The following is a 24,371-nucleotide window of genomic DNA, read 5'->3' as shown; positions in this document are numbered from 1 at the left end:
TTGGCTGGAGACAAAATCTTTTGTGCCAGCTGTGAAGCAAATAAATGCTTCCCCCGCGCCAACAGGGCCTTCACATTGGTCGCCAGCAGTGGGCTGTTCTTAGTGGCAGTAGGTGGAGGAGGAACAGACACAGTGGCAGTGGGCACAGCAGCAGTGAGGACAGATGCAGTGGGCACAGTGGCGGTGGGCACGTGGGCTGGAGCCTGCCTCTTCAGCACGTATGCTTTGAAAAGGGCCATATTGGTGTTAGGCCCGGCCTTTGCCTTCTTCAGGTAGGTGATGAGAGCCTGGGCCTCCTTGCTTGGGTCCTCATACACCTCCTTTATTGACCTACCCTTAAAATCCCCAAACTCCACCATCAGACACCAAGAGTCTCCTGTCCTGTGGGCATCCTGCAGCATGGCCTGTTTTTTTCTGATACACCTCTACAGCCTCGCCTACCTCCCTGATCTGCGAGGTGTATCTGAGGAACAGGTGTTTGTTGTCCGACAGCGGGTTGTCCCTCTCCTCCTCCCCCAAAATGCTGCTGACCAGATAGCAGGCATACCACCGTGAGTTCTTCAGCAGCCTGAGGAACCTCTGACCCTGGTGTTTCCCAAACTGGATCTTGCAGTGAGCCAGAACCAGGAACTGGTCTCCAGGATTCCCTCCATTCTGCCTCACAAAGGCAGTGGCCTCAGCCAAGACCTCCTCTTTACACCTGGCCCTCCCTGCCAACACGATCTTCCTCCTATTTGCCTCCTCAGTTGGCCCCATAAGGAGTCGACCCTCAGAGGTTCTTCGTAAAACCGGGTATGCATACATAATCTGAAAGGACACAGGCATAAACAGAACGTTACATAGCTGTCATATTCCAACTGAAAGTATTTTACTACAGCATTTTTTTTATGTAAGTAATTATTATAATATTATAATAATTAATGATTATTATTATTATGAGCATAAGCATTATTGTTTTTTATACAACTGTGAATCACTTTGAATTGCCTTGTGTACAAATTGTAAATAGTGTGATGAACTAATTAATAAGAAAATAAATTACACTTCTTGGTACAATCTTGCTGGTATCATGCCATGCTTAAATCGTTTTGTTTTGTTTAGCTTTTGTGGCAGAGATTACTAAGAAACACCAAATATAACATAAAGGCGTTTATGACAATTCATAATAATATGATCATCAAACAGATCTAAAACTTAAAATGGTATATCAAATCGTTTTGGTATATCTTTTATAACATAGTTGAGAATCATTTGTTGAAACAAAAAAACACTTGTTTTTGCCTATTCATGTCTTTTTAAATATGTATAACATAGTATTTAAAAAGATAACATAAATATGTATACTGGTGTATAACATAGTATAGTATAACATATATGAATTAAACTTTTTTTTTTAAAGGTTTTAGTAAAAATTTTCTTGTGCTCAAAATAATGTAATGAATGACACAAAAAATACTAAATTAACTACAACAAAAAAATGGTTTAAGGAGGATATAGCTTAATTAGTGGTCGGCTAATTATCTTGACAGTAGTGACAATTTTTTTTACTGTATATCATGGTAAACTTGCAGGTTCACATGTACAGAAGAAAACGTGTGCTTTTACACGCTAGCTGGCTTTATTGCCATGTTTAATTGTCTAAAAACAAACACTGTTTATGAATAAATAATGATCGATTATAGAGTCGTGAAGAATAGACTTACCTGTTGCAAAGATTGCAAAGATGACGATAATAACAGCGGTCGCCGATTGGTCAAAAGTAAACCACAGGAGCAGAGCCAGGAGAGAAACGCGATTGGTCAAAAGTAAGCCACAGGAGAGAAAGGCGATTGGTCAAAAGTAAGCCACAGCAGAGAAACACGATTGGCTCACGTGGGCTTACTTTGGGCTTACTTTGGCTCAATCGGTAGGAAGCAGTAGGCGCAAGCGAGAGGTAGTGGGATCGATGCCTGCATTCTCCAGTGCTGTCCATCCTTTTTACGCCCCACTTCAAGGGGCACTACCTAGATGAGCTCTTGCGGCTCAGTGCTGCCGAAAAAGTTTTTTCGAACGAGGTACTGCACACATTCCTGGCAAAAGCAGGTCCCACCGAGATTTGAACTCGGATCGCTGGATTCAGAGCCCAGAGTGCTAACCATTACACGATGGAACCTTGGCGTGTGTCAACTTTTCCCATGAGCAGCAGAGATTTAAGTCATTGAGTCCAGAAGCACGATAGCAAGGATTTAAGTCATTGAGTCCAGAAGCACGATAGCAAGGAGCAAATGAAGCCTTTGCTTTTTAAGCCCATGTTTCCCCAATTCCGACTCGGTTTGAGAGTGCCAATTTCACCGCCACGTCAGCAGTTGCGCATCACCTCTGTTTCTTCCCTCCCTTCCGCAAAGAACCTAAAAAGATTCCACCGAGATTTGAACTCAGACTTCTGGATTCAAAGCCCAGAGTGCTAATCATTACACCATGGAACCAACACACTCTGCTAGCTGGCTGTCTGAGAGGCAGATAGCGATGAGGCTAGGTGGAATCAGGTAGACTAAAAGAGGCGGACATGGTTCCTCTGCCGAAACCCGGTATTGAACCAGGGACCTTTAGATCTTCAGTCTAACGCTCTCCCAACTGAGCTATTTCGGCCAGATACTTGTATGGTTTAGCCAGAAGGGATGTCTGGGAGACCGCCCGTCATTTTCGAGAAGAGCAGAGCGAAGGTCCCAGAGAGAAAATGAGTGGCCCGTACGGGGATGAAAACCCGCCACCTTGGCGTTATTAGCACCACGCTCTAAGCAACTGAGCTAACCGGCCTCTCTCTGGCACATTTTATCCCCAATTTCTCACAAATATCCTGGTTGCCCTAATCAGGCTGAAGAGATTAAAAGCAAAGCCTAATAATGGGCTCGTCTGGGATTTGAGCCCGGGACCTCTCGCACCCTAAGCGAGAATCATACCCCTAGACCAACGAGCCGAAACATACATCCTCCCTGCTGCTGCCGGGCCGCAAACATTTCAGCTTCCATGGCTTAAAGCGCAATTTTTTGATTAAATCTACTATTAAAAGGTAGCCAGTGCAAAGTTTCCAGCACAGAGGAAATGCGGCATCTTTTTTTGTGGTCATTGGAAATCACGCTGCAGGACCTGCACACGAATAATGAGAAGCTTACTTACAGGAGCCTGGTCTGCAACACTGGACCCAGTTGATGTTGCAGGAGCAGAGGCAGCACTTGGCTGGACAGAAGGCTGTGGAGGAGACTGCAGAGGAGGCTGAGCAGGGCGCAGAGGAGGAGACTGCAGAGGGGCTGGGCAGGGCGCAGAGGAGGAGACTGCAGAGGAGGCTGGGCAGGCCGCAGAGGAGGAGACTGCAGAGGAGGCTGGGCAGGGCGCTGCAGTCCTGTGGGTGGCTGTAGTGAGGATGGTCCTGGTGCAGAGGGACAGGGGTTGAAGGCCTTGCTGGAAAGATTGGAGTTGCTCTTTCCAGTGGACAGGAAGCTCTGCAGGCGACTGGGACACCTGGCCAGGGGTCCACAATGCTGGAGGAGCAGGATAAGGGGCAGGAGCAGGGGCAGTAGCACGAGCCGGGGCAGGAGCAGGGCCTCTCGAGCCTGCAGTGGCTGGAGCGTAAAAAAACACAACGAAATTATCTTATTGTTTTAGACTTTCACTGCATGACTTTCTCAGCTCTGCTGGACAGCTACTGCGATTACAAGGTTTACTGCAAAGCATGTACGATTAGTAGAGAGATGACATGATGATGAAAAGATGGAAGGAAGCAGTGAAAATCATCCTGTTTTTCATCCAAGCACCATTAGAAGAAATACAAGAAGAAAAAAAGATGGGATCAGCCAAGTGTGAAGCGAAGCAGACCAAACACTACAACAGCCACTTATTCCAAGGGGAGTGGGGGAAGTGTGAGATGACAAGAATGAGCTTTAGTCAGTGATTACGATAAAAAATGAAATAAAACCTTTTACATACACCTTTAAATTATCTTTTTTCCTTTGAGGATGTTCACTCAAAGAGTGAATGTAGATTGACACCTGAGAAGTGCCATTCCTCTGTGTTGTGAAATAAAATAATATGTCATTTAAAAAATACTGTTTTGTTTTATTTGTAATTGTTTGTAAAATATTGTTTAAGATTTACATACCTTGAGGAAGTTGTTCCTCAGCTTGCGAGGCTACAGTTGCCATCTCCAGGTCATCTTCCTCCTCAAAAAAATCCGTAGCAGCAGAGTCTGTAAAATAACATAAAACACTAAGCACATGTCACCAACACACTTGTATGCGTTAAGTGATACTCACCACATGTAAAGAGCTGTCTCCGGACTGCGGACTCAGACACAGGTGGTACACGTGGTCCTGCAGCTGTTGAACACGTATTTTCGTTAGACATATATACTGCATAATATATACTGTAATTATTTTAAAGCTTGCAAATCACTTACAGGGTTTGGCTGGAGACAAAATCTTTTGTGCCAGCTGTGAAGCAGATAAATGCTTCCCCCACGCCAACAGGGCCTTCACATTGGTCGCCAGCAGTGGCCTGTTCTTAGTGGCAGTAGGTGGAGGAGGAACAGACACAGTGGCAGTGGGCACAGCAGCAGTGAGGACAGATGCAGTGGGCACAGTGGTGGTGGGCACGTGGGCTGGAGCCTGCCTCTTCAGCACGTATGCTTTGAAAAGGGCCATATTGGTGTTAGGCCCGGCCTTTGCCTTCTTCAGGTAGGTGATGATAATAGCCTGGGCCTCCTTGCTTGGGTCCTCATACACCTCCTTCATTGACCTACCCTTAAAATCCCCAAACTCCACCATCAGACATCCAGAGTCTCCTGTCCTCTGGGCCTCCTGCAGCATGGCCTGTTTTATATGACACACCTCCACAGCCTCGCCTACCTCCCTGATCTGCGAGGTGTATCTGAGGAACAGGTGTTTGTTGTCAGACAGCGGGTTGTCCCTCTCCTCCTCCCCCAAAATGCTGCTGACCAGATAGCAGGCATACCCCAGTGAGTTCTCCAGCAGCCACAGGAACCTCTGACCCTGGTGTTTCCCAAACTGGATCTTGCAGTGAGCCAGAACCAGGAACTGGTCTCCAGGATTCCCTCCATTCTGCCTCACAAAGGCAGTGGCCTCAGCCAGGACCTCCTCCTTACACCTGGCCCTCCCTGCCAACACGATCTTCCTCCTATTGGCCTCCTCAGTTGGCCCCATAAGGAGTCGACCCTCAGAGGTTCTTCGTAAAACCGGGTATGCATACATAATCTGAAAGGACACAGGCATAAACAGAACGTTACATAGCTGTCATATTCCAACTGAAAGTATTTTACTACAGCATTTATTTTTTATGTAATTAATTATTATAATATTATAATAATTAATGATTATTATTATTATGAGCATAAGCATTATTGTTTTTATACAACTGTGAATCACTTTGAATTGCCTTGTGTGCAAATTGTAAATAGTGTGATGAACTTATTAATAAGAAAATCAATAACACTTCTTGGTACAATCTTGCTGGTATCATGCCATGTATCATGTATCATGGTAAAGTTGCAGGTTCACATGTACAGAAGAAAACGTGTGCTATTACACGCCAGCTAGCTTTATTGGCATGTTTAATTGTGTAAAAACAAACACTGTTTATGAATAAATAATGATCGATTATACAGTCGTGAAGAATAGACTTACCTGTTGCAAAGATGACGATAATTACTACTGATGACGACTACTTCCTGCTCAGCTACTGTTCGGACGCTCTCGCTTACTGCTCCACGCTTTGCTCTATCGCTTTTATATTTCTATAATTTATCTCCTTTTATCACCTAATTTTAACTTCAGCAAATCAGCACAGTGCTCAAACGCTTGGATTACTACAAAAAAAAGCAGAATTATTTTATTCGACCAGCCTCCCACTGAATCTAGTGCTTCTCGACAGGCCATACTGAGTGTAGAGAAACAAGCCGATCGTTTTACTAATCGATGGCACAAACAGGGTGCGAGACCCAAAGGCACTCGAGACATCAGATTGTCACGAGCATCACATATTACTGCAGTAGCATCCTCTACCCCAGATACGGCTCTGACAAGGACTGCAAACACTGGTCTCCTACCACCGCCTATACATCTTGAGAACAGATTTGAAGTATTAATGAATGAGGAATCCCCAAATTTGATGAATGTGATCGCACACAGACAGAATCAGCCAGTAGCTAACACTGATGCTAACTGGGGCTCAAGGTCGAGCAGACAGCGGCACTCAGCTCACAGTGCAGCCGAGCCCAGGACTCTGATAGTGGGCGACTCCGTAATCAGAAACATTAATAGCAGGGATACAACAACGTGCTGCCTTCCACAAGCAACAACTTCTGATGTAAACAGGGAACTTCAGAACATTCTGATGAAACATAAGACTGCAAATCGACTCATCATTCATGTGGGGAAGAATGATATTCATAAAGAGCAGTCGGAACTTCTTAAAAAGGATTTCAATGAACTTTTTGAAACACTTAAAAGACTGAAAGTTCAAACATTCATCAGTGGACCACTCCCAGCAAGAGGAACAAACAGGTTTTCACGGTTGCTTGGGCTTAATACATGGCTGCAAAAAACCTGCAATATAAAAGGAGTGAACTTTATTGACAACTTCAATCTTTTCTGGAGTCAGAGGCAACTGTTTCAACAGGATGGCCACCACCCAAACAAACTTGGTTCAAGAGTGCTAAAGGACAATATCTACTTCTCCCTCCGTCATCCTTCTGCAATGTGTGCCAATCCACTCAACCTGAATGGCACACACACACCTGGATACAGTATGAATGACCACAGGATTTCACTTTAGCACCTGAATGGATATGCGGTTGACACATCACACAAGGACAGTGATAACACCACTCAGCCACAACAACCTCTGCTCACGGACACAATCTCAGCTGAGCCCTGCCCACAGAGCTCACCACAGACAGACTGTGACATACCAGCACTGCTCCAAGATACAGCACCCATAGACGACTTTCTGGAAAACAGCCAGGGAAACCAGGACAGCATATTACAGCCTCCAATAACACCAGAGCAAAAATCCCTCTCACCGGAAACATTATCACTCTCTCCAGAATCTCCACTTCTGTGCTTCTCAGAGAAAATGGAACAACTGGTGCATGCTGGAACTAGACTATCCCACTCTTTTGCTGCGAGCCCCCAGATACCAACCAAAAAACGCCAGGCCCCACAACCACCAAAGCCTGCGGGCCCAGCTCGCCCTCTCCCTCCTCCTGTGAGCTCTTCGGCCTCTGCCACAGCGCAAGGGCCCACACCCTCCCCCAGCGGCTCGAGGTGAACCAAAAACAACTGATACCAGCTCTCAGTGATATGTGTCGGGTCCCCGCTATGATAACAATAACTTTCTCAAATGTTTACAGAACCAGCGGGAACCCAGTGTGCCTGTATCTTTTTCTATTGCTGTTCGATTACATGATAGAAAGTCTAAGGCCTTCAAAAGCCGTACAGCAAACCCATCTAATCTGGTGCCTATTACACGACATACCAAGTTTGCTGTGGGGACAAAAAGTAAGACTGTTAAGTTAGCACTTTTAAACATCCTTTCACTTAAAAATAAATCACTTTTAGTCAACGACTTAATAACCACATACAACCTGGATTTTATGTTGCTAAATGAAACTTGGCTAGAAGAAAGTTGCAGTGCAACAGTCCTCAATGAAACAGCCCCTCCTAACTTTACTTTTATGAGTGTCTGCAGAGCTGTCAGAAGAGGCGGAGGTTTAGCTGCTCTTTATAAAGATGTCTCTCAATGTAAGCAAATATCATTTGGGAATTACCCGTCTTTCGAGTATCTCGGTATTGTGTTAAAAGGTGCTCCACGCATTTTACTTATCATTGTTTACAGGCCTCCAAAATACTCTCCAGCTTTTGCTGAGAACTTAACAGAACTGTTATCAACAATTTCCTCAGAGTTTGACTGCTTTGCCATTGCTGGAGATTTTAACATTCACATAGATAATGCAGAAAACAATATTGCAAAAGAAATCAAAACTGTTTTAAAAACTTTTGATCTGACTCAGCATGTACATGGACCCACACATAATCGTGGACACACTCTAGATTTACTTATCAGTAAGGGTCTAAACATTTCATCAATTGTTATTAAGGATGTAGCACTGTCTGATCATTTTTGTATTTTCTTTGATATATTGATCTCTCCTGCCATTGAAGCTAGATCTGTGTCTGTCAAGAAGAGATGCTTAAATGAGAACACTAGTGTACTATTTATGAAGGCTATATCTTTAACACCAAGCATATCTGCTGACTCTGTTGATTTTCTCCGGGATTCTTTTAACTCAAAAGTTAAGAGTGTAATTGATGATATTGCTCCTGTGAAAGTCAGGAAGAAGAGTGGCAGACAAAAAGCACCTTGGAGAAACTCAACAGCAGTGCAAAATATGAAAAGACAATGCAGAAAAGCAGAGCGCATGTGGCGGAAGACAAAACTTGTAGTCCATTATAACATCTACAAAGACAGCCTCCATGCTTTCAATAAGGAACTAAGCAAAGCTAGACAGACTTTTTTCTCGAATATTATAAACAGCAATATAAACAACACGCGCACTCTTTTTGCTACTGTAGAGAGACTGACAACCCCCCCAAGCCAGATTCCCAGTGAAATGCTCTCAGTGAGAAAGTGCAGTGAGTTTACTTCTTTCTTCTCTGAGAAAATCAATAATATCAGAAAGGTGATCAGCTCATCCTTGAGTTGCGCTGGGGTCAGGCAGATCAGACAACAGCACGAGAAAGTAGCCACTATGTCTGATTTCGAAGAAATTGATGGGAAAATTTTGGAAGCAACTAAAAACATCAACCTGCGCCCTTGACGCACTTCCCACATCTTTTTTCAAAAATGTGTTACACAGCTTAGAAGCAGATCTCCTGGAAGTGGTAAATGCCTCACTTCTCTCTGGGAGTTTTCCGACCTCCCTGAAAACTGCTGTCGTCAAGCCCCTCCTGAAAAAGAGCAATCTGGATAAGACCATATTAAACAACTATAGACAGATATCAAATCTTCCTTTCATAGGCAAGATCATTGAAAAAGTTGTCTTCAATCAGCTGAACAAATTCTTAAGCTCGAATGGATACTTTGACCATTTTCAATCTGGTTTCCGACCGCACCACAGTACAGAGGACGCGCTCATAAAGATAATAAATGATATTCGCTTAAATACTGATACAGGCAAATTATCAGTGCTGGTACTACTCGACCTCAGTGCTGCATTTGACACCGTCGATCACAAAATACTTCTTGACAGGCTGGAAAACTGGCTGGACATCCATGACATGCGGAGTCCCTCAAGGCTCAATTCTTGCGCCACTCCTATTCAACCTGTACATGCTCCCAATGAACCAAATAATGAGAAAGAACCAAATGGCTTACCATAGCTATGCAGACGACACACAGCTCTACTTATCCCTATCACCTAACGATTACAGCCCCATTGACTCCCTTTGCCAATGCATTGATGAAGTAAACAATTGGATGTGCCAAAACTTTCTTCAGTTAAACAAAGACAAAACTGAAGTCATTGCGTTTGGAAACAAAGATGAAGTTCTCAAGGTGAACGCATACCTTCAGTCTAGGGGTCAAACAACTAAAAATCAAGTCAGGAATCTGGGTGTGTCTCTAGAGTCAGACCTTAGTTTCAGTAGTCATGTCAAAGCAATAAATAAATCAGCATATTATCACCTGAAAAATATTGCAAGAATTAGATGCTTTGTTTCCAGTCAAGACTTAGAAAAACTTGTGCATGCTTTCGTCACCAGTAGGGTGGATTATTGTAATGGACTTCTCACTGGCCTTCCCAAAAAGACCATAAGACAGTTGCAGCTCATACAGAACGCTGCTGCTAGGATTCTGAGCAGAACCAGAAAATATGAACACATCACACCAGTCCTCAGGTCTTTACACTGGCTGCCAGTTACATTTAGGATTGATTTTAAAGTATTATTACTGGTATATAAATCATTCAATGGCCTAGGACCTCAATACATTGCAGATATGCTCAGTGAATATAAACCCAACAGATCACTCAGATCATTAGGATCACATCAGCTAGAAATACCAAGGGTTCACTCTAAGCATGGCGAGTCTGCTTTTAGCTACTATGCCAGCCGCAGCTGGAACCAGCTTCCAGAAGAGATCAGATGTGCTCCTACAGTAGTCACATTCAAATCCAGACTCAAAACACATCTGTTTAACTGTGCATTTACTGAATGAGCACTGTGCCACTGTTCGTCCGACTGTTTGCACTGTATTTTATTTTATGTTATAATTATTCTGATTTCGTTTGATTATTTCTGTATATTATCTTTTATTCCAAACTGTTTTAATTATTCTGATTTATTTTGATTATTTTAATTTCTTCTATGTAAAGCACTTTGAATTACCATTGTGTATGAAATGTGCTATATAAATAAACTTGCCTTGCCTTGCCTAATAATAGCGGTCGCCGATTGGTCAAAAGTAAGCCACAGGAGAGAAACGCGATTGGTCAAAAGTAAGCCACAGGAGAGAAAGGCGATTGGTCAAAAGTAAGCCACAGGAGAGAAACACGATTGGTCAAAAGTAAGCCACAGGAGAGAATGCGATTGGTCAAAAGTAAGCCACAGCAGAGTAACACGATTGGCTCACGTGGGCTTACTTTGGGCTTACTTTGGCTCAATAGGTAGGAAGCAGTAGGCGCAAGCGAGAGGTAGTGGGATCGATGCCTGCATTCTCCAGTGCTGTCCATCCTTTTTACGCCCCCCTTCAAGGGGCACTACCTAGATGAGCTCTTGCGGCTCAGTGCTGCCGAAAAAGTTTTTTCGAACGAGGTACTGCACACATTCCTGGCAAAAGCAGGTCCCACCGAGATTTGAACTCGGATCGCTGGATTCAGAGCCCAGAGTGCTAACCATTACACCATGGAACCTTGGCGTGTGTCAACTTTTCCCATGAGCAGCAGAGATTTAAGTCATTGAGTCCAGAAGCACGATAGCAAGGATTTAAGTCATTGAGTCCAGAAGCACGATAGCAAGGAGGAAATGAAGCCTTTGCTTTTTAAGCCCATGTTTCCCCAATTCCGACTCGGTTTGAAAGTGCCAATTTCACCGCCACGTCAGCAGTTGGGCATCACCTCTGTTTTTTCCCTCCCTTCCGCAAAGAACCTAAAAAGGTTCCACCGAGATTTGAACTCGGATCGCTGGATTCAAAGCGCAATTTTTTGATTAAATCTACAATTAAAAGGTAGCCAGTGCAAAGTTGCCAGCACAGAGGAAATGCGGCCTGTTTTTTTGTGGTCATTGGAAATCGCGCTGCAGCACCTGCACACGTGCTAGGGATCGCGCCTCGTCTTTGTCTTTGAGAGCGATGGACACCTTCTCTCCATCATCGAGGGGAATTAGCTCAAATAGTAGAGCGCTCGCTTAGCATGCGAGGGGTAGCGGGATCGATACCTGCATTGTCCAGTGCTGTCCATCCTTTTTACGCCCCCCTTCAAGGGGCACTAACTAGATGAGCTCTTGCGGCTCAGTGCTGCCGAAAATGGTTTTTCGAACGAGGTACTGCACACATTCCTGCAAATGCAGGTCCCACCGAGATTTGAACTTGGATCGCTGGATTCAAAGCCCAGAGTGCTAACCATTACACCATGGAACGAACACACCCTGCTAGCTGGCTGTCTGAGAGGCAGATAGCGATGAGGCTAGGTGGAATCAGGTAGATAGGAGCTGGCGATTGGTCAATGGACCACCTCGACTGAGAGAGGCAGACGTGGTTCCTCTGCCGAAACCCGAGATTGAACCAGGGACCTTTAGATCTTCAGTCTAACGCTCTCCCAACTGAGCTATTTCGGCCAGGTACTTGTGCGGTTTAGCCAGCAGGCATGTCTGGGAGACCGCCAGTCATTTTCGAGAAGAGCAGAGTGAAGGTCCCAGAGAGAAAATGAGTTGCCCGCACGGGGATTGAACCCTTGACCTTGGCGCTATTAGCACCACGCTCTAACCAACTGAGCTAACCGGCCTCTCTCTGGCTCATTTTATCCCCAATTTCTCAGAAATATCCTGGTTGCCCTAATCAGGCTGAAGAGATTAAAAGCAAAGGCTGATAATGGGCTCGTCCGGGATTTGAACCCGGGACCTCTCCCACCCTAAGCGAGAATCATACCCCTAGACCAACGGGCCGAAAACATTTCAGCTTGCATGGCTTAAAGTGCAATACTTTAATTAAATCTACAATTAAAAGGTAGCCAGTGCAAAGTTACCAGCACAGAGGAAATGCGGCCTCTTTTTTTGTGGTCATTGGAAATCACGCTGCAGCACCTGCACACGTGCTAGGGATCGCGTCTCGTCTTTTTTATTTTTAGAGCGATGGACACCTCCTCTCCATCATCGAGCAGAATTAGCTCAAATGGGGCACTACCTAGATGAGCTCTTGCGGCTCAGTGCTGCCGAAAAAGTTTTTTCGAACGAGGTACTGCACGTATTCCTGGCAAAAGCAGGTCCCACCGAGATTTGAACTCGGATCGCTGGATTCAGAGCGCAGAGTGCTAACCATGACACCATGGAACCTTGGCGTGTGTCAACTTTTCCCATGAGCAGCAGAGATTTAAGTCATTGGCTGCGTTCCAAACCGCATACTCAATGAGTAGGTACTTAATTTCAATGAGTACTTACTTAACGAGCGCTAAAAGAGTAGGTACTTTATAGCCAAATCTCGTTGAGTATGGCTGCGTCCGAAACCGCATACTCAATGAGTAGGTACTTAATTTCAATAAGTACTTACTTAACGAGCGCTAAAAGAGTAGGTACTTTATAGCCAAATCTCGTTTAGTATGAATGCGAACCGGACATCTGCCATGTTGACGTTATCATGTGACCTACGACGCGTTATCACAAGTGCAACAACTTAAAAGATATGAACGACACGTTTAATTAATCTCTGTAATATCTTGATATTGATTAAACCTGCTTATTTTGTGATTGTAGTATAACCAATACATTTAGGGTCGATTTAAGTTCTTATTTGTAACGCTTCTTATGTGACCCACAGTTTAAATATGCTATATATATATATATATATATATATATATATATATATATACATATATATATATATATATATATATATATATTAATACTTATATATAACACCTTAAATATATAATTTTTCATTACAAAAAACCTAAATCGTCATCTCTTGAATATGTTTTTAATTTCTTTATTTTAAATCCAAAATGTTCACCCACAAGCAAAAAGCCCTTTTGGGCCCCTAAGGGCTGTCCTTTATGTTTTCCTCTTTTTCTTGTTGAATGTTTCATCCCTCTGGATTATAAATAACAACAACAACATCAGTTTGTTTGTACCGCTATTATTCAAAGATATTTAAACTTGTCATTGTTCTTTTTTTCCTGTGTATATAATATCATATTATGATGGATGCAAACCCATATTTATGTTTTCTGTCATTATGATTGTTCATCCTGATCTTGTATGTAACTATAAGTTCTGCAATAAAAAATGATATGAGCGACAGGTGCACTAACACCTCATAACATCAGTAACTCGACAGCCATACCTAGAACAGTTTTCCTCAGCGTTTGTAATGTCTGCACATTGCTCACAGCACACGACTGCTCGAAGATCTCACCTTTGGAGAAGACTGTTGATTTTTATACTAGAAAAATGTAAGTATCACTCCTTAAAAAACAAGATTACCCCAGAATGAATTGCATCGCTAGCCCACCCCAAAACTTACACAATAATAATGATAAATGCTGACCAAAACTTGTTTTTACTGAAAATTGTATATTTTAGTAAAAACAAGCAAAATGTAATTTGTTTTGTCATATGACATATGCATGAATACACACTAGATAAATGCAGTAAATACAGTTATAGTCAAGCAATGAATTAAAGCATAAATATATTAAATAATTGTATTTTATTTACTGACAACAACAATAAGAAACATGGATAAGTAAAATAATGAATAAAAGTAACCATCAGAATAAACAAATCCATATACAAGTCAACAACACAAACAAAGCTTTATTCAAACTACAAGCATGTATTTACAGGCGCTGAACCCCACATCCTACTGCCATCTCCACACAGCGGTTCTCATTCTGTGGCTTTATTCTGATGAATCAGCTGACCACCAGGTGACCGTGCCTCCGTGCCGGAGGTTGTTCTGAGGCGATAAGGGCCGGTGGAGTGATGGAGGGTCTCATCCATGGCACCATTTCCAGGATTCAGCTCCGGGCTCTCCATCCTCAGTGCTCACACCAGTCTGCAGACATTTCAGATCCGAATGAGAAAAGTGCTGTAATAACTGTGTTTGAAATTACAATAATTAAAATAAACTACAACTTAAGATTTAAATAGATTTTGTTATTCATTTCTGTAGTATACTCATTCAAAGCCTTTGATGCAGCATTCAGCTTCATGAGCCACTCTCCTCTCCCCCAAATGTTCCTAAATTTATCAACAGTACTAATGGACAAATAAAATAGATAACATGTTTAGTTACTTTATAGATTTGTGTATTTACCTTACTTACAGCACATTTATCTAATGTAAACAGTGTTGCCCCAACAGTAAATTCTAAAATAGCACACATACATCAGATGTCTATTTCATGTTGTGATGTGCTCATCTGCAATACTTATAGAAGATTTTCCTGTCAGATGTAAATAGACATTTAAAATAAGCATCTTTAAGAGGTATATGGTTTATGTACATCTACTTTGGAGATGTGTGCTTACTGGAGCTCTCCTGATAGCAATACACAATAACGTGTTTTTACAGCAAAATCACAACTATACTATACTGTCTAACGTCTTTAAACCTTCAACAATTCGACAGTTTACTCTAGTCTTCTGTATTTCAACACGTTTTAACACAAGGAACCGTGTTTACTCACATTTGAAAACACCCGCGTCGCTGATCGTAATGTTGGATAATGACGTATCCTCTCCCGTGGCCTCCTGGGATAGAAAAGTATCCGTCGATGGTTGCTTCAGAATCTGGGCTGAAGCAGTAAGCCATCCGGGAACTTCTCGCCTACTCTTTTATGAGTACTGAGGTTTCGGACATACTACTCCTTTCAAATACTGTTTTCGCCTACTATATAGTAGGAAAGTAGGAATATTCGGACGCACTATAAGTATACGTGAGCCCGAATCTCGCGATAATTAGTATGTCACTCTGGTAATTCTCGCCTACTCTTTTATGGATACTAAGGATTCGGACATACTTATTCGCTCGCCTACTGCTTTTTCCCTACTACATAGTAGGGAAGTATGCGGTTTCGGACGCAGCCTATGAATGCGATCCGGACATCATCCGCCATGTTGATGCTATCATGTGACCTACGACACGTTATCACAAGCGCAACAACTTAAAAGATGAACGACACGTTTAATTCATCTATCTGTAAACATCTCTTGAATATGTTGTTAATTTCTTTATTTTATACCCAAAAAGTTTCTCCTTCAAGTTTTCCTCTTTTCTTGATGAATTTACCTCTCGTTTCATCCCTCAGACAATAACAACAAAACTATTTTTTAATGTATTATGAAGAACTATTTATATTTAAAGATATTTAGCCTTGTTATTGTTCTTTTTTCCTGTGTATAAATATCATATTATGATGTACACAAACCAATGATCTTTATGTTTTCTGTTTTGTCATTATGATTGTTCATTGTTAGATACAACTAGTATCTTTCCATGATCTTTATGTAATAAGTTTATAAGTTTAAATTATATGAGCGACAGGTGCACTAACACTTCATAACATCAGTAACTCGACAGCACAACCTAGAACAGTTTTCCTCTGCGTTTACTGTCTGCAGTGCACAAGGAGACGGGCCGCTGCTCGAAGATCTCCTTTGGAGAAACTGTTGACTTTATGCTCGAAAAATGCAAGTATCGCTCATAAAAAATTAATATTACCTCAGAATGAATTGCATTGTTAGCCCACCCCAAAACTTAAACAAAATAATATTAAATGCTGACCAATACTTAAGTATATTACTTTTTTTATATACTAAAAATGATATAATTTAATAAAACAAGCAAAATGTAATTTGTTTTGTCATATGAGTTATGGATGAATACACGTGAACATCTCAATTGTCAGTCAAGCAATGAATTAATGCATACATTAAATAATTATATTTTATATACTGACAACAATAAGAAACATGAGTAAATGAGTAAAAGAACAAATAAAAGTAACCATCACACAATAAACAAATGCATGCACATGAAACAAATCTTTATTCAAACTACAAGCATGTATTTGGGCGCTGAAGCCCACATCCTACTGCCATCTCAACACAGCGGTTCCCATTCTGCGGCTTTATTCTGATGAATTCACCAGAGGTGACCGTGCCTTCGTGCCGGAGCTTGTTGCTGCTCTGCGCATCACAATCTGAGGCGATAAGGGCAGATGGAGAGATCTTATGACAGTCTCATCCATGGCACCGTTTCCAGGATTCAGCTCTGGGCTCCTCATCCTCAGTGCTCACACCAGTCTGAATAAAAACATGTTTAGTTACTTTATAGATTTGTTTATTTAACTTATTTACAGCACATTAGTCTAATGTCAACAGTGTTGACAACAGTGAATTAACGTTATCCTATCCTATGATAATGCCACACATACATCACTCAGATGTCTTTTTCATGTTGTGATGTGCTCATCTGCAATATGTCAATACTTACAATATTTTCCTTTCAGATGTAAATAGACATTTTAAATAAGCGTGTTTAAGATGTATATGGTTATGTAAATCCACTTTAGAGACGTTACATGTGCTTAGAGCTCCCCTGTTAGCTAGCTATACAAAACATGTTTTTACAGCAAAATCACAACTATACTATACTGTCTAACTACTTTACACCTTCAACAGTTAAAACGTCTACTCTATTGTAGTTTAACACATAAGGAACCGTGTTTACTCACATTTGAAAACCCCCGGCGTCGCTGATCTCCGTGATGTTTGATAATGACGTATGCTCTCGCGTGGCCTACTGGGATAGATGAGTACAAGCTGAAAAGCACTCAAATGTCTGGGCGAAAGCAGGAGATCATCCGGGAACTTCTCGCCTACTCTTTTAGGAATACTGATGTTTCGAACGTACTGCTTCTTTCACGTACTGTTTTCGCCTACTATATAGTAGGAAAGTAGGCATATTGGAACGCACTATCGTCCAAATCTCGCGATAATTAGTACGTCAACCAGGTAATTCTCGCCTACTCTTTTATGAATAGTGAGGATTCGAACTTACTTTTTTTGCTCGCCTACTCTTTTTCCCATACTATATAGTAGGGAAGTATGCGGTTTGGAACGCAGCAATTGAGTCCAGAAGCAAGATAGCAAGGAGCAAATGAAGCCTTTGCTTTTTAAGCCCATGTTTCCCCAATTCCGACTCGGTTTGAGAGTGTCAATTTCACTGCCATGTCAGCCGTTGCGCATCACCTCTGTTTTTTCCCTCCCTTCCGCAAAGAACCTAAAAAGATTCCACCGAGATTTGAACTCGGATCGCTGGATTCAAAGCCCAGAGTGCTAACCATTACACCATGGAACCAACACACTCTGTTAGCTGGCTGTCTGAGAGGCAGATAGCGATGAGGCTAGGTGGAATCAGGTAGACGTGGTTCCTCTGCCGAAACCCAGGATTGAACCAGGGACCTTCAGATCTTCAGTCAAACGGTCTCCCAACTGAGCTATTTCGGCCAGGTACTTGTATGGTTTAGCCAGCAGGGATGTCTGGGAGACCGCCCATCATTTTCGAGAAGAGCAGAGCGAAGGTCCCAGAGTGAAAATGAGTGGCCCGTACGGGGATCGAACCCGTGACCTTGGCGTTATTAGCACCACGCTCTAACCAACTGAGCTAACCGGCCTCTCTCTGGCACATTTTATCCCCAATTTCTCAGAAATATCCTGGTTGCCCTAATCAGGCCGAAGAGATTAAAAGAAAAGCCTAATAATGGGCTCGTCCGGGATTTGAACCCGGGACCCCTCGCACCCTAAGCAAGAATCATACCCCTAGACCAACGAGCCGAAACATACATCGCCCCTGCTGCTGCCGGGCCGCAAACATTTCAGCTTGCATGGCTTAAAGCTCAATTTTTTGATTAAATCTACAATTAAAAGGTAGCCAGTGCAAAGTTTCCAGCACAGAGGAAATGCGGCCTCTTTTTTTGTGGTCATTGGAAATCACGCTGCAGCACCTGCACACGAATAATGAGAAGCTTACTTACAGGAGCCTGGTCTGCAACACTGGACCCAGTTGATGTTGCAGGAGCAGAGGCAACACTTGGCTGGACAGAAGGCTGTGGAGGAGACTGCAGAGGAGGCTGAGCAGGGCGCAGAGGAGGAGACTGCAGAGGAGGCTAGGCAGGGCGCAGAGGAGGAGACTGCAGAGGAGGCTGGGCAGGGCGCTGCAGTCCTGTGGGTGGCTGTAGTGAGGATGGTCCTGGTGCAGAGGGACAGGGGTTGAAGGCCTTGCTGGAAAGATGGGAGTTGCTCTTTCCAGTGGACAGGAAGCTCTGCAGGCGACTGGGACACCTGGGCAGGGGTCCACAATGCTGGAGGAGCAGGATAAGGGGCAGGAGCAGGGGCAGTAGCACGAGCTGGGGCAGGAGCAGGGCCTCTCGAGCCTGCAGTGGCTGGAGCGTAAAAAAACACAACAAAATTATCTTATTGTTTTAGACTTTCACTGCATGACTTTCTCAGCTCTGCTGGACAGCTACTGCGATTACAAGGTTTACTGCAAAGCATGTATGATTAGTAGAGAGATGACATGATGATGAAAAGATGGCAGGAAGCAGTGAAAATCATCCTGTTTTTCATCCAAGCACCATTAGAAGAAATACAAGAAGAAAAAAAGATGGGATCAGCCAAGTGTGAAGCGAAGCAGACCAAACACTACAACAGCCACTTATTCCAAGGGGAGTGTGAGATGACAAGAATGAGCTTTAGTCAGTGATTACGATAAAAAATGAAATAAAACCTTTTTACATACACCTTTAAATTGTCTTTTTTCCTTTGAGGATGTTCACTCAAAGAGTGAATGTAGATTGACACCTGAGAAGTGCCATTCCTCTGTGTTGTGAAATAAAATAATATGTCATTTAAAAAATACTGTTTTGTTTTATTTGTAATTGTTTGTAAAATATTGTTTAAGATTTACATACCTTGAGGAAGTTGTTCCTCAGCTTGCGAGGCTACAGTTGCCATCTCCAGGTCATCTTCCTCCTCAAAAAAATCCGTAGCAGCAGAGTCTGTAAAATAACATAAAACACTAAGCACATGTCACCAACACACTTGTATGCGTTAAGTGATACTCACCACATGTAAAGAGCTGTCTCCGGGCTGCGGACTCAGACGCAGGATGTACACGTGGTCCTGCAGCTGTTGAACACGTATTTTCGTTAGACATATATACTGCATAATATATACTGTAATGATTTTAAAGCTTGCAAATCACTTACAGGGTTTGGCTGGAGCCAAAATCTTTTGTGCCAGCTGTGAAGCAAATAAATGCTTCCCCCGCGCCAACAGGGCCTTCACATTGGTCGCCAGCAGTGGCCTGTTCTTAGTGGCAGTAGGTGGAGGAGGAACAGACACAGTGGCAGTGGGCACAGCAGCAGTGAGGACAGATGCAGTGGGCACAGTGGTGGTGGGCAAGGGGCTGGAGCCTGCCTCTTCAGCACGTATGCTTTGAAAAGGGCCATATTGGTGTTAGGCCTGGCCTTTGCCTTCTTCAGGTAGGTGATGAGAGCCTGGGCCTCCTTGCTTGGGTCCCCATACACCTCATTCATTGACCTACCCTTAAAATCCCCAAACTCCACCATCAGACATCCAGAGTCTCCTGTCCTCTGGGCCTCCTGCAGCATGGCCTGTTTTATATGATACACCTCCACAGCCTCGCCTACCTCCCTGATCTGCGAGGTGTATCTGAGGAACAGGTGTTTGTTGTCCGACAACGGGTTGTCCCTCTCCTCCTCCCCCAAAATGCTGCTGACCAGATAGCAGGCATACCCCAGTGAGTTCTCCAGCAGCCACAGGAAAATCTGACCCTGGTGTTTCCCAAACTGGATCTTGCAGTGAGCCAGAACCAGGAACTGGTCTCCAGGATTCCCTCCATTCTGCCTCACAAAGGCAGTGGCCTCAGCCAGGACCTCCTCCTTACACCTGGCCCTCCCTGCCAACACGATCTTCCTCCTATTGGCCTCCTCAGTTGGCCACATAAGGAGTCGACCCTCGGAGGTTCTTCGTAAAACCGGGTATGCATACATAATCTGAAAGGACACAGGCATATACAGAACGTTACATAGCTGTCATATTCCAACTGAAAGTATTTTACTACAGCATTTCTTTTTTATGTAATTAATTATTATAATATTATAATAATTAATGAATATTATTATTATTATTATGAGCATAAGCATTATTGTTTTTTATACAACTGTGAATCACTTTGAATTGCCTTGTGTACAAATTGTAAATAGTGTGATGAACTTATTAATAAGAAAATAAATAACACTTCTTGGTACAATCTTGCTGGTATCATGCCATGCTTAAATCGTTTAGTTTTGTTTAGCTTTTGTGGCAGAGATTACTAAGAAACACCAAATATAACATAAAGGCGTTTATGACAATTCATAATAATATGATCATCAAACAGATCTAAAACTTAAAATGGTATATCAAATCGTTTTGGTATATCTTTTATAACATAGTTGAGAATCATTTGTTGAAACAAAAAAACACTTGTTTTTGCCTATTCATGTCTTTTTAAATATGTATAACATAGTATTTAAAAAGATAACATAAATATGTATACTGGTGTATAACATAGTATAGTATAACATATATGAATTAAACTTTTTTTTTAAAAGGTTTTAGTAAAAATCTTCTTGTGCTCAAAATAATGTAATGAATGACACAAAAAAATACTAAATTAACAACAACAAAAAAAATGGTTTAAGGAGGATATAGCTTATTAGCGGTCGGCTAATTATCTTGACAGTAGTGGCATGTTTTTTACTGTATATCATGGTAAAGTTGCAGGTTCACATGTACAGAGGAAAACGTGTGCTATTACACGCTAGCTAGCTTTATTGGCATGTTTAATTGTCTAAAAACAAACACTGTTTATGAATAAATAATGATCGATTATACAGTCGTGAAGAATAGACTTACCTGTTGCAAAGATGACGATAATTACTACTGATGACGACTACTTGCTGCTCAGCTACTGTTCGGACGCTCTCGCTTACTGCTCCGCGCTTTGCTCTATCGCTTTTATATTTCTATAATTTATCTCCTTTTATCACCTAATTTTAACTTCAGCAAATCAGCACAGTGCTCAAACGCTTGGATTACTACAAAAAAAAGCAGAATTATTTTATTCGACCAGCCTCCCACTGAAAGCTTACATTCCGGGGAAGAGAAAACACAACTGCCTACATTCATAAGGATAAGAAAATGCCTCCTCTGGAATCTACTTGCTGCTCCAACTGCCACAGACTTTTACAAAGGATTGCAATTCTTGAAACAAAGTTAATTGTGGGACCACCAAACCAGACGGAACACACGACAGAGCTTCGTCATGGACGTCCTCAGCATACAGCCGGTGAGTCCCATGAATCTAGTGCTTCTCGACAGGCCATACTGAGTGTAGAGAAACAAGCCGATCGTTTTACTAATCGATGGCACAAACAGGGTGCGAGACCCAAAGGCACTCGAGACATCAGATTGTCACGAGCATCACATATTACTGCAGTAGCATCCTCTACCCCAGATACGGCTCTGACAAGGACTGCAAACACTGGTCTCCTACCACCGCCTATACATCTTGAGAACAGATTTGAAGTATTAATGAATGAGGAATCCCCAAATTTGATGAATGTGATCGCACACAGACAGAATCAGCCAGTAGCTAACACTGATGCTAACTGGGGCTCAAGGTCGAGCAGACAGCGGCACTCAGCTCACAGTGCAGCCGAGCCCAGGACTCTGATAGTGGGCGACTCCGTAATCAGAAACATTAATAGCAGGGATACAACAACGTGCTGCCTTCCACAAGCAACAACTTCTGATGTAAACAGGGAACTTCAGAACATTCTGATGAAACATAAGACTGCAAATCGACTCATCATTCATGTGGGGAAGAATGATATTCATAAAGAGCAGTCGGAACTTCTTAAAAAGGATTTCAATGAACTTTTTGAAACACTTAAAAGACTGAAAGTTCAAACATTCATCAGTGGACCACTCCCAGCAAGAGGAACAAACAGGTTTTCACGGTTGCTTGGGCTTAATACATGGCTGCAAAAAACCTGCAATATAAAAGGAGTGAACTTTATTGACAACTTCAATCTTTTCTGGAGTCAGAGGCAACTGTTTCAACAGGATGGCCACCACCCAAACAAACTTGGTTCAAGAGTGCTAAAGGACAATATCTACTTCTCCCTCCGTCATCCTTCTGCAATGTGTGCCAATCCACTCAACCTGAATGGCACACACACACCTGGATACAGTATGAATGACCACAGGATTTCACTTCAGCACCTGAATGGACATGCGGTTGACACATCACACAAGGACAGTGATAACACCACTCAGCCACAACAACCTCTGCTCACGGACACAATCTCAGCTGAGCCCTGCCCACAGAGCTCACCACAGACAGACTGTGACATACCAGCACTGCTCCAAGATACAGCACCCATAGACGACTTTCTGGAAAACAGCCAGGGAAACCAGGACAGCATATTACAGCCTCCAATAACACCAGAGCAAAAATCCCTCTCACCGGAAACATTATCACTCTCTCCAGCATCTCCACTTCTGTGCTTCTCAGAGAAAATGGAACAACTGGTGCATGCTGGAACTAGACTATCCCACTCTTTTGCTGCGAGCCCCCAGATACCAACCAAAAAACGCCAGGCCCCACAACCACCAAAGCCTGCGGGCCCAGCTCGCCCTCCCCCTCCCCCTCCCCCTCCCCCTCCTCCTCCTCCTCCCCCTCCTCCTGTGAGAGCTCTTCGGCCTCTGCCACAGTGCCAGGGCCCACACCCTCCTCCAGCGGCTCGAAGGTGAACCAAAAACAACTGATACCAGCTCTCAGTGATATGTGTCGGGTCCCCGCTATGATAACAATAACTTTCTCAAATGTTTACAGAACAAGCGGGAACCCAGTGTGCCTGTATCTTTTTCTATTGCTGTTCGAATACATGATAGAAAGTCTAAGGCCTTCAAAAGCCGTACAGCAAACCCATCTAATCTGGTGCCTATTAAACGACATACCAAGATTGCTGTAGGGACAAAAAGTAAGACTGTTAAGTTAGCACTTTTAAACATCCGCTCACTTAAAAATAAATCACTTTTAGTCAACGACTTAATAACCACATACAACCTGGATTTTATGTTGCTAAATGAAACTTGGCTAGAAGAAAGTTGCAGTGCAGCAGTCCTCAATGAAACAGCCCCTCCTAACTTTACTTGTATGAGTGTCTGCAGAGCTGTCAGAAGAGGCGGAGGTTTAGCTGCTCTTTATAAAGATGTCTATCAATGTAAGCAAATATCATTTGGGAATTACCCGTCTTTCGAGTATCCGGGTATTTTGTTAAAAGGTGCTCCACGCATTTTACTTATCATTGTTTACAGGCCTCCAAAATACTCTCCAGCTTTTGCTGAGAACTTAACAGAACTTTTATCAACAATTTCCTCAGAGTTTGACTGCTTTGCCATTGCTGGAGATTTTAACATTCACATAGATAATGCAGAAAACAATATGGCAAAATAAATCAAAACTGTTTTAAAAACTTTTGATCTGACTCAGCATGTACATGGACCCACACATAATCGTGGACACACTCTAGATTTACTTATCAGTAAGGGTCTAAACATTTCATCAATTGTTATTAAGGATGTAGCACTGTCTGATCATTTTTGTATTTTCTTTGATATATTGATCTCTCCTGCCATTGAAGCTAGATCTGTGTCTGTCAAGAAGAGATGCTTAAATGAGAACACTAGTGTACTATTTATGAAGGCTATATCTTTAACACCAAGCATATCTGCTGACTCTGTTGATTTTCTCCTTGATTCTTTTAACTCAAAAGTTAAGAGTGTAATTGATGATATTGCTCCTGTGAAAGTCAGGAAGAAGAGTGGCAGACAAAAAGCACCTTGGAGAAACTCAACAGCAGTGCAAAATATGAAAAGACAATGCAGAAAAGCAGAGCGCATGTGGCGGAAGACAAAACTTGTAGTCCATTATAACATCTACAAAGACAGCATCCATGCTTTCAATAAGGAA

General features: G+C 42.6%; 1 long non-coding RNA gene and 8 other non-coding genes across 9 annotated transcripts; 1 reads left to right on the top strand and 8 right to left on the bottom strand.

Moving 5' to 3' along the window:
* Window positions 1-2,080: 2,080 nt before the first annotated feature.
* On the bottom strand, window positions 2,081-2,152 carry trnaq-cug (transfer RNA glutamine (anticodon CUG)). Its single transcript has one exon. It is a non-coding gene; the product is annotated as a tRNA-Gln (tRNA).
* Window positions 2,153-2,555: 403 nt separating this feature from the next.
* trnaf-gaa (transfer RNA phenylalanine (anticodon GAA)) lies at window positions 2,556-2,628 on the bottom strand. Its single transcript has one exon. It is a non-coding gene; the product is annotated as a tRNA-Phe (tRNA).
* An 8,260-nt stretch (window positions 2,629-10,888) lies between these two features.
* On the bottom strand, window positions 10,889-10,960 carry trnaq-cug (transfer RNA glutamine (anticodon CUG)). The gene has a single exon. It is a non-coding gene; the product is annotated as a tRNA-Gln (tRNA).
* Window positions 10,961-11,809: 849 nt separating this feature from the next.
* On the bottom strand, window positions 11,810-11,882 carry trnaf-gaa (transfer RNA phenylalanine (anticodon GAA)). The gene has a single exon. It is a non-coding gene; the product is annotated as a tRNA-Phe (tRNA).
* Window positions 11,883-12,137: 255 nt separating this feature from the next.
* Window positions 12,138-12,209, bottom strand: trnap-agg (transfer RNA proline (anticodon AGG)). The gene has a single exon. It is a non-coding gene; the product is annotated as a tRNA-Pro (tRNA).
* Window positions 12,210-13,175: 966 nt separating this feature from the next.
* Window positions 13,176-14,408, top strand: LOC143741452 (uncharacterized). The gene is made up of 2 exons (XR_013205044.1): window positions 13,176-13,711; window positions 14,105-14,408. It is a non-coding gene; the product is annotated as an uncharacterized LOC143741452 (long non-coding RNA).
* A 3,144-nt stretch (window positions 14,409-17,552) lies between these two features.
* Window positions 17,553-17,624, bottom strand: trnaq-uug (transfer RNA glutamine (anticodon UUG)). Its single transcript has one exon. It is a non-coding gene; the product is annotated as a tRNA-Gln (tRNA).
* Window positions 17,625-17,866: 242 nt separating this feature from the next.
* On the bottom strand, window positions 17,867-17,940 carry trnai-aau (transfer RNA isoleucine (anticodon AAU)). Its single transcript has one exon. It is a non-coding gene; the product is annotated as a tRNA-Ile (tRNA).
* An 88-nt stretch (window positions 17,941-18,028) lies between these two features.
* On the bottom strand, window positions 18,029-18,100 carry trnap-agg (transfer RNA proline (anticodon AGG)). The gene has a single exon. It is a non-coding gene; the product is annotated as a tRNA-Pro (tRNA).
* Between the last annotated feature and the right edge of the window lie 6,271 nt (window positions 18,101-24,371).

Source organism: Siphateles boraxobius, unplaced genomic scaffold (genome assembly GCF_051911475.1).
Source record: "Siphateles boraxobius isolate OS27281-9 unplaced genomic scaffold, OSU_SipBor_1 19, whole genome shotgun sequence".
NCBI lineage: Eukaryota > Metazoa > Chordata > Actinopteri > Cypriniformes > Leuciscidae > Siphateles > Siphateles boraxobius.
Note: the sequence above shows the minus strand (reverse complement) of the source record. Positions and strands in the feature narration are given on the sequence as shown.